Here is an 8150-nt window from a genome sequence, read left to right as displayed (position 1 = left end):
AGAAATAATGATATGATTCATACAAAAGTGTGACATACTGGTGGTTTGCAGAAATGTACAATGCCAAAATTGTGTTCTTGTAACTAGGTTATGTTAGTGCAAGTATATTCTGTATATTCTGCAGTAAATTAAAAATACAGCAAATTAAATAAAGCAGCAGTATTGCTTAAATTAGTTTATTATTATCCTTGTATTTATTTTAAAAACTTTTTTTTTTTTTACACTTTTGCAGATTATTGCCCTTTTTGTTCTGGAAGTGACGTGGCCACCACTTGATTAAAACACTACAGGATGCACTGCAACACTGCCAACTTAAAACTTCAGAAATTTTGCTCCAGAACAGATACTAAATGGATCTTGCAGTTGCATTGAAAGGTCAAGAATAAACGTACAGTAAAGCCAAATAGGCTGAGAAGCCCTAAAAGTGAACAGAAAAAATAGAAATCTACAATTCCATGACAATTCAGAGAGCTACATCTGCATAGGAAGATCATGTATGATAAAAAGCTCCAAACCAGCTTCAAAATGGTGACATTGTTTTACAGTAATCCAGTTGTGGTGGTTTAGATCGTTTAACATCATTTGAGGGACGTTCATGATTATACTGTATGAAGACACCTATAAACCGCACACTGTTCAGGCCAGAACAACTGTTCAGAAAAAGGAATAAGGATGGAGATACGATACAAGACTGGTGCATCATGGGTAACTCCTGTGATGGTTACAACTGTTTGTGTGAATGCAGTAAAAAAGCAATGAAAAGGCTTCACTGTATTGTCCTTAAGCCAGCCTAGTCAAACTATCATCAGCATGCAAACGTGAGGCCTGTTTTAATCCACCTGCTGCCTTCAAAGCAACTGTTTCAGCACTTTGGTGACATGCAGTAAAGAGTCAGAGCAATAGACAGTTTGTGGTGAAAGCACACCAATAATCCAGTGTAAACAGTTACTGGGACAGTTTTCAAACCATCCGTCCTTTTATTGTATCTTGTGCAGGATTTTAGGTGTTTTCAGACACTTTAAGTACATATTCTCATGTGTAAATGCACAAATAAATAAATACGGATCACCCTATTTGCTCTGCACCTGAACCATGTATGCTGTTTTTTTCAGTGACATGACTGAGTGGCATTATCTATGGATCAGCCAACTCCCCGTAACAAGAAAGGGAATCAAAGCGGTGTAGAGACGGGGAGGGGCAGAGGGGGGCGAGGAGATGCATGGTAGAGAACTTCAAAGGTGAACGCAGAGTTCACACAGATATGAGGCTCAGACGACAGGGCAGAGCCCACATGGACTCTACAAAAAAAGAACTGAGAACATACACATAACATACACTCAGTGGGGGGCAAAGCTGCCTAAACCGTCAACAATAACATCCTTCATCCTCGCTGTGTGTCTGTGAGGAAAGAAGCCAGCTGGCAGCTACACAAGAGGAGGAGTTGGGGGGCTTTAGGGGTCCGGTGGGGACTTTGGAGGTTGGGTGGGTGTTGTTGTGTGGGTGTGAGCCAGGTATCAGGTGTATCTGGGCTGAGAGGCCCCTCGCATTGGCATCCTATTCACCTGCTGCCCAGGCCTGGACAAAGGCTGGGGCTCTGGGGCTCCACTGGGCCTCAGATAGGACAAGTAACACTAGAAGGTCTTAATCGCTCCAAGGTGAAGGGAATGTGGGTAGAAGAAGATTACAACAAGGAAAAAATGTTGGGGTAAAAAAAAAAGAGCTTTTTAATGATTTGAGGCTTGACCATCAACATAGTCACCTTTTTCTAAGAGTCACTAGAGCAAATGTTGGCATTTTACACTTCTGTGAACCACAGATATGTAACATTTATGTTATTATACAGCAAAAATGTTGAAACTTCATGTTTTAACAATGCTGTGGTTAAGGCACAAAAAACACCTGATTATGGTTAGGAAAAGGTCATGTTTTGGCTTAAAGTACCTGGTTCTGGTTGTGGTATTATGGCAGGAAATGCCACCAATGTCTGGCTTTTGTTTGTTAGTCTTGAATAGTGGTCTGCAGAGGTCTGCAGCTATCTTGTCTAGATGTCACGCCATCTGCCATCCCCGCTACCTGGAGCTGTGTTTTTTTTTTTTTTTTTTTTTACCATATGAAGCAAAAGTTTTGAGGGTCCTCTGACATAAAATCAAGCACTTAATTTCTTGCATTCTGGTAATCATTTATGACTCAGATTGTGTTGTTTTCTGCATGTTTCTTGCATGTTTTCTGGGGTAAATGTCTTCTTATTTTTCTTTTTTTTTTCTTTCTTTCTTTTTTTTCAAAACAAAAGTCCTATGCTACTTTTATGCTGTTATTGGGGAGGACAAATGTACATACCATATACAAAAATATTTAAAGAACAAATTACTTTCAATAAAATACAGGTGGAAAACACCTAAAATGACAGAGATGAGGAGATTGATACTACTCTCACAGAAGCCAGAGCTAGGAGGCTATTAGCCAGAGCAAGCCAAAATAATCCAGCACCTCATTAAACCACAACTTGTTTTACACTTTGGCTTTTGTACAGACTAAATAAATAATGTGTGTGTGTGCGTGTGCGTGCGTGTGCGTGTGCGTGCATGCGTGTATGTGCAAGTGTTAGTGAGCTTGATAGGTGCTCGAATGCAAATTACATTACCTTCAGACAGAACCAAAGCAGCAGTCTTTTTAGCTAAGCAAAGCTTAAGCTTAAGCTTTCTATATTTCTATACAATTCTTTAAAACTTGGTAAAGCCTCTTTCTTGGTAGAAGGTTTTTGTAGGCGTGAGGTAAATCTGTATGTTGCCAGTCAAAGTGCTGTATCGAGTTGGACCAAACCACCATCCCAGAGTGCCAGTATTTGATGACCTGGGAATGAGACTCAACAATCAACGATATATTTTTTTCTCTCACAAAACATTCAGTATTTTTTAACTTCAGCTAGCCGTGATTGATGCCCTGCCAGCTTATCTCTAGCTGTTGTTCACAATTGTTTCATAAATTTCAAGTGCACCTTAATGCATAAATACGGAATGAGAAAACCTTCAAGACCAAGGTGAACAGATGAGGCCAGCTACTTTAGCCTTCACCGGGTCCACTGCTGTTGTGGCCTCATGCAAATACCTCAAATGCTCAACAATCTTGACTCTTGAAGTTTGGAAATAGACAAAAAAAAAATCCTTGTTAAAAGAGAGAACAAAAAAAAAGCTCATACACCACATCTGTGTGTGTGCTTATCAAAAGAGAGTATAGTATGAGTATGAAACTGATCCCTGTTTTAGCACCACAGAGTCCCTGCGCATCAACAGTAGTGACATTTATAAAAGAAAAGGCGTGCTGATTTCTGCATTGTTCTGTGCATTTTACTGCACATACCTACAGCAGAGGGCTGAATCTAAACAGCAATTACCACACCTGACTGACATACAGACATATAGATGTAAGTGTAAATGCAAATGATTCTTCTTATTTGCTGGTTAATAACCAATAAATACTTTCTTTTATAGTTGGAACATGGTGCTCATTATCACTAAAGTAATGCAACAAGTACACTGTCTTTAGTATGACATCTAGTCTCAATAAAACAGAACATCTTTTGATTTTATGTGTTTTATTTGAACATGCACCCCAGGAAGATCCCAGTAAACAATATGCATTTGGCTTTATTTTAGGCATTTTGAAATTTATATAAGGCTGACATACGTGACATCATTATGAATTACTGAATGGGTCTATCAGGCAAAGGCCCAGTGCCCCAAAGTGTCAGGGGGTCACCTGGCTTTCACTTGCAAAATGTCATATGCAAAATTAACATGCACCAACCAGGAAGAGACTTAAAGAAACACAAAAACACTAAGAACTACAGAGAGACACAAAATAACTAGAAAAAAGGCAAAACAACCACAAAGCAACAAAAAATGAACAAAAAAGACACAAAATTACCTCAGAGACACCCAAACAACTGCAAAAAGACACAAAACCACCACAAAGTCTGTGTCTTGCACCTCTGTAGGAGAGGTGGTGGGGCCTCTTGCATATCTGTGCCCAGGGGCCCACTGTGATGTAACCCACCTATGTTTATCATGTGGCATCTTCCTAACAAATGTATTTGTTTTGGATTTTCACATGTTGCTGAATTGGAATTGTTTCTGACGCTGCAGCTTTGCCTGATTGAAAGGTTTTGGGCCATTTTGGCGTGCTTACCCTTATTGGCCACTGTAAATTTTAGCATTTATCATGAGCTAAATGACTTGTTAAGATGGGTGTGTTGCTGCAGTTGTTGCTTTTGCAGGATAGTGCGCATTGTTTGCTTGAAAAATGTTGTTACTTTGACGGTAAATTCTTGACCGCATATTCTCTGTAATTCCCTATCTGAGAGCACAGGTAAAAGGTAAAAGAAGGGTCTATTACTATTTGTTTTTAAAAGTTATAAATATTGTTAAAAATCAATATAATGAGCTACAATAAGAGTAACAGACTAATAACAATGTGTGTGTGTGTGTGTGTGTGTGTGTGTGCGCGCGCGCACGCTTGAGTGTGTGTGTGTGTGTGTGTGTGAGAGACAGCGAGAGAGATGCAAGTAGGTTACTGTGGGTAGGATGGAAAAAGTAGAGACATCAAAGAGCAGTGGAAGGGAGAAACAGCTGGTCAGTGTGTGTGTGAGTGTGTGTGTATGTACACTGCATGTGTGTGTAACATGAACACACCTTCAAAGGGGACCCTAGATGTGCAAGCCCACCTGATTTCAAGCATCCGTGCAGGCATACATACACATACATGCAGTCATTCCTGCAAATTCACACACATACTCTGAGACAAACACACAGCGACAGAACACTCTCTCACACATACACTGTGTGCATGTGTCTGCGTGTGTGTGTGTATGTGTATTTCTTGTCAGCTATTAAAGCATGCAAAAGTAACACACAGATAAATCACCAGTTCCGTGGATGTTCGGGGGGTGTTCATGCCCTGACATGTCCAGACGTAACGCACCACAGCTGGGCAGGATCAGCCTGGATTCAGCGTCTCTGGAGGACAGAACTAGACTGGGGCAAACTGATGAGACCAATACTGTGCATAGTTTCTGCATTGTAGCTTAAGTGTCATGTTGAGGAGACATTTCATGGGCAACTTTTTGTCTTAACATCTCAACATTTAAGTCCCAGTTTTAGTCATTATATCCAGAACTGCATCAAGTCTTTAAGTTCAGTGTACCTTAAAAATACTCAAAAGTTCACACGCTTCTGAACACCGGTCTCCTGGGGAAAATTACCAGAGGAAAGACGTTTGTTTTGTGACCCATACACCACCCCAACCTGCCTCCTAACTGGACCGCTCAGGACCACTTTTTCTTTCTTCATCAGCACATTGTTCATGTAAATGCAGCCCTCCAAAATATGTGGGTTGTACATAAATTACTGGCTCAGTATTACATAGAAGTGTACAAATTCTGGTGCATGAGAATAGCCTTGACTAAATGCTTTTGTCGGTTTCTTTTTTTAAAAAAAATACAACAAAACCCTCTTTTGCAAAGCTCCTGGGAACCCTTCTTTAACCTATTTATATAGCCTGAGTTGGAGCTTAACAAAGCTGCATTATTATTACATGTAATGAAGTACTTAGTGATTTCACTACCTAGTAATGCACCAAGTTTCCTCTCAGCAGTGCTATTTACTTTTTAACTGTTATTTTATTTCAGGAATACATGTGATTCATTGCCTGTTGGCAGGGCAGAGTCTTTCCCCTTATAAATTGTGGTTGTAGTGGTGAAGTGTGTGACTCGCGGTGTCATTTTCAGCTTTGTATTGTGATATGACAAGTGACAGAATTACTGAATGGGGCTCTTGATGAGCGAACACTGCTTTCTTTCACTTCCAAAGTTCTTCAATGAAGAGTAAAAATATGATACACTGCCTCTCTGAAAAGAAAGAAAGTGTTTGTGTGTGTGTGTGTGTGTGTGTGTGTGTGTGTGTGTGTGTGTGTGTGCGTGCGTGCGTGCGTGCCTGCGTTTGTCTGCACTCATGAGTGTGTAATTGAGGTTATATCTAAGAAAAACCTGAGGTGACGAGGTTGTTTATCTCCTGGCAGGTCAAAACTGCTTGGAAGTGCGAAGAAGCACACACATACACACACACACACACACACACACACACACACACACACACACACACACACACACACACACACACACAGATTTAATAGAGCTACAGCCAGGAAAGGAAACTCCCTGGCTTAGAAAGGCAGTGATCACTCATATCCTGATCTTCTGATAATGTGTGTGGTTTTCTCTCTGTGTGTGTGTGTGTGTGTGTGTGTGTGTGTGTGTGTGTGTGTGTGTGTGTGTGTGTGTGTGTGCATGTGTGCATGTGCGTGCACAGTTCTTACAGGGTCTCTCATATGTCTCTATTGCCATAGTTACTGTCTGTATTCGTTCGAGTACAGCTGCTGTGGTACGTATAAAACAAGCATTCCATAGCTCTACTGACATTTATTCTGCACACACACACACACACACACACACACACACACACACACACACACACACACAAAGGGATGCTTTTCCAAATATTGTCTGTCACCTCCACATGTCGTAATGCCTCAGGTATGGATACTGTCATCACAGCTCCTCTTTATCTCTCTCTGTTTCTTTGTTGAGGTCTCTCTCCATTTAAAGAGAAATCATCGGTGAGGCAGAGGTGACACAACCACCAGAATAAGACGCGATCAGATGCCTTCGATCTGTGTGCGTGTTTGTGCCTGCATCCACACAGCAGCTGCAACTAAAAAGAGCAAGCCCACTAAATCATAACATAATCATTAGAGTTCACATGTGCATTCAATAATTTCCCTGTACGTGCATGCTATAGTTTTACTGAGGCAGTTCCCCCTTTTTTTAAGTAGTTAAATGTGATGTAAACATCTAAACCATTACTTGCATTAAAGCGGAAATAGGCCAGTTTTTTGCTTTAAGTTCTCATAATGAATTAAATGTTGATTGCACAATGTAATAGCTGTAGAATAATGACACCATAAGCATTTAGACTGGTTCCCTATAAGCATTGCTTTGACCATGCTCAAGCTCTCTTTGCCACTGGGTAAAATCTTGCGGGACTCAACTTTTTGTTTGACGGGCTCATACTCATTGCCTTTGTTGGTTGGATTGATTAAGTTTAAGCAAGAGGACTGGGATTGGGTAGGGTTTGGGTTCGGGTAAGAATGTCAGGGTAAACCAATCAGAGGCAGAGTAAAGGAAGAGTAGAGCAGGTCATGCCCTCACCATCCTATACCCCTTTTCCACCAAAATTTGCACATACAAGCAGGTTTTTTAAAAATGGGTAAATCCGCTAAAATAGGCCATAGACTGCTTTCCAGTTGCTAGTAGAGCAGAGCTGTGTACACAACTCTGTACCACAAGAGTGTGCCCTTCTGTATGTCTGGGGCTTTTTTTATTTATTTTTTTGTCACGATCTATGTCAAAGACAGGCCGGCAAACAGGTAAACATTAGCAAGAAGCATGGACAGAGGCCAGTAAAAACTTTACGGTGGTTACTTCTCTTTATACATTACTTATTTTTTTCAGTCTCTCTCTTAAACTCAGTGCAGACTGATTTTGAGCAATGTTTTAGCACTGAGGTGATAGACAGTATTTTGTGTCAGTGCATCATTGCATCTTGCCGGATAAGGAGCTAATTAGTGTGCTCATGCGGGTGATCCCATCAATGCTGATCAGAGCAAGAAACAATAAATACCCATGACTACTCCAGAGTCATTTGACCCCGGTGTGAATGCTAATTGTACACTGTCCCACTGCATGAAAAAGCCAGATGTTAGCAGGTGTTTGTCTGTATTTTGTGCAGAAGGAAAGAGGCACTAGGAAAAGTAAATTCACATCCCTCATGCCCTCAGTCCCAGTTTTTAATTATTTTAGGTCCCGTTGCTCTCTCCACTTTGGACAAGCCTCTTCAATGTTTAGTCTTGTTTTTCTCAGGCTTGATTTTAATGTTTCTCTTAAGCTTGCTTTTGTCATTAGCTTTCTTCGGTTTGTCTTTGCTGTGTATGCGGTTGTAGGCTGCGCAAAGTGTGCAAAAGCAGTGATTTCACTGACTGAGTCCTCGGCTCTGATTGCTGGTTCATTCAGGCGCAGTGGTTTCTTGCATATGCCATTA

This window comes from Plectropomus leopardus, chromosome 4, assembly GCF_008729295.1.
Source record: "Plectropomus leopardus isolate mb chromosome 4, YSFRI_Pleo_2.0, whole genome shotgun sequence".
In the NCBI taxonomy this organism is placed as follows: Eukaryota; Metazoa; Chordata; class Actinopteri; order Perciformes; family Serranidae; genus Plectropomus; species Plectropomus leopardus.
Note: the sequence above shows the minus strand (reverse complement) of the source record.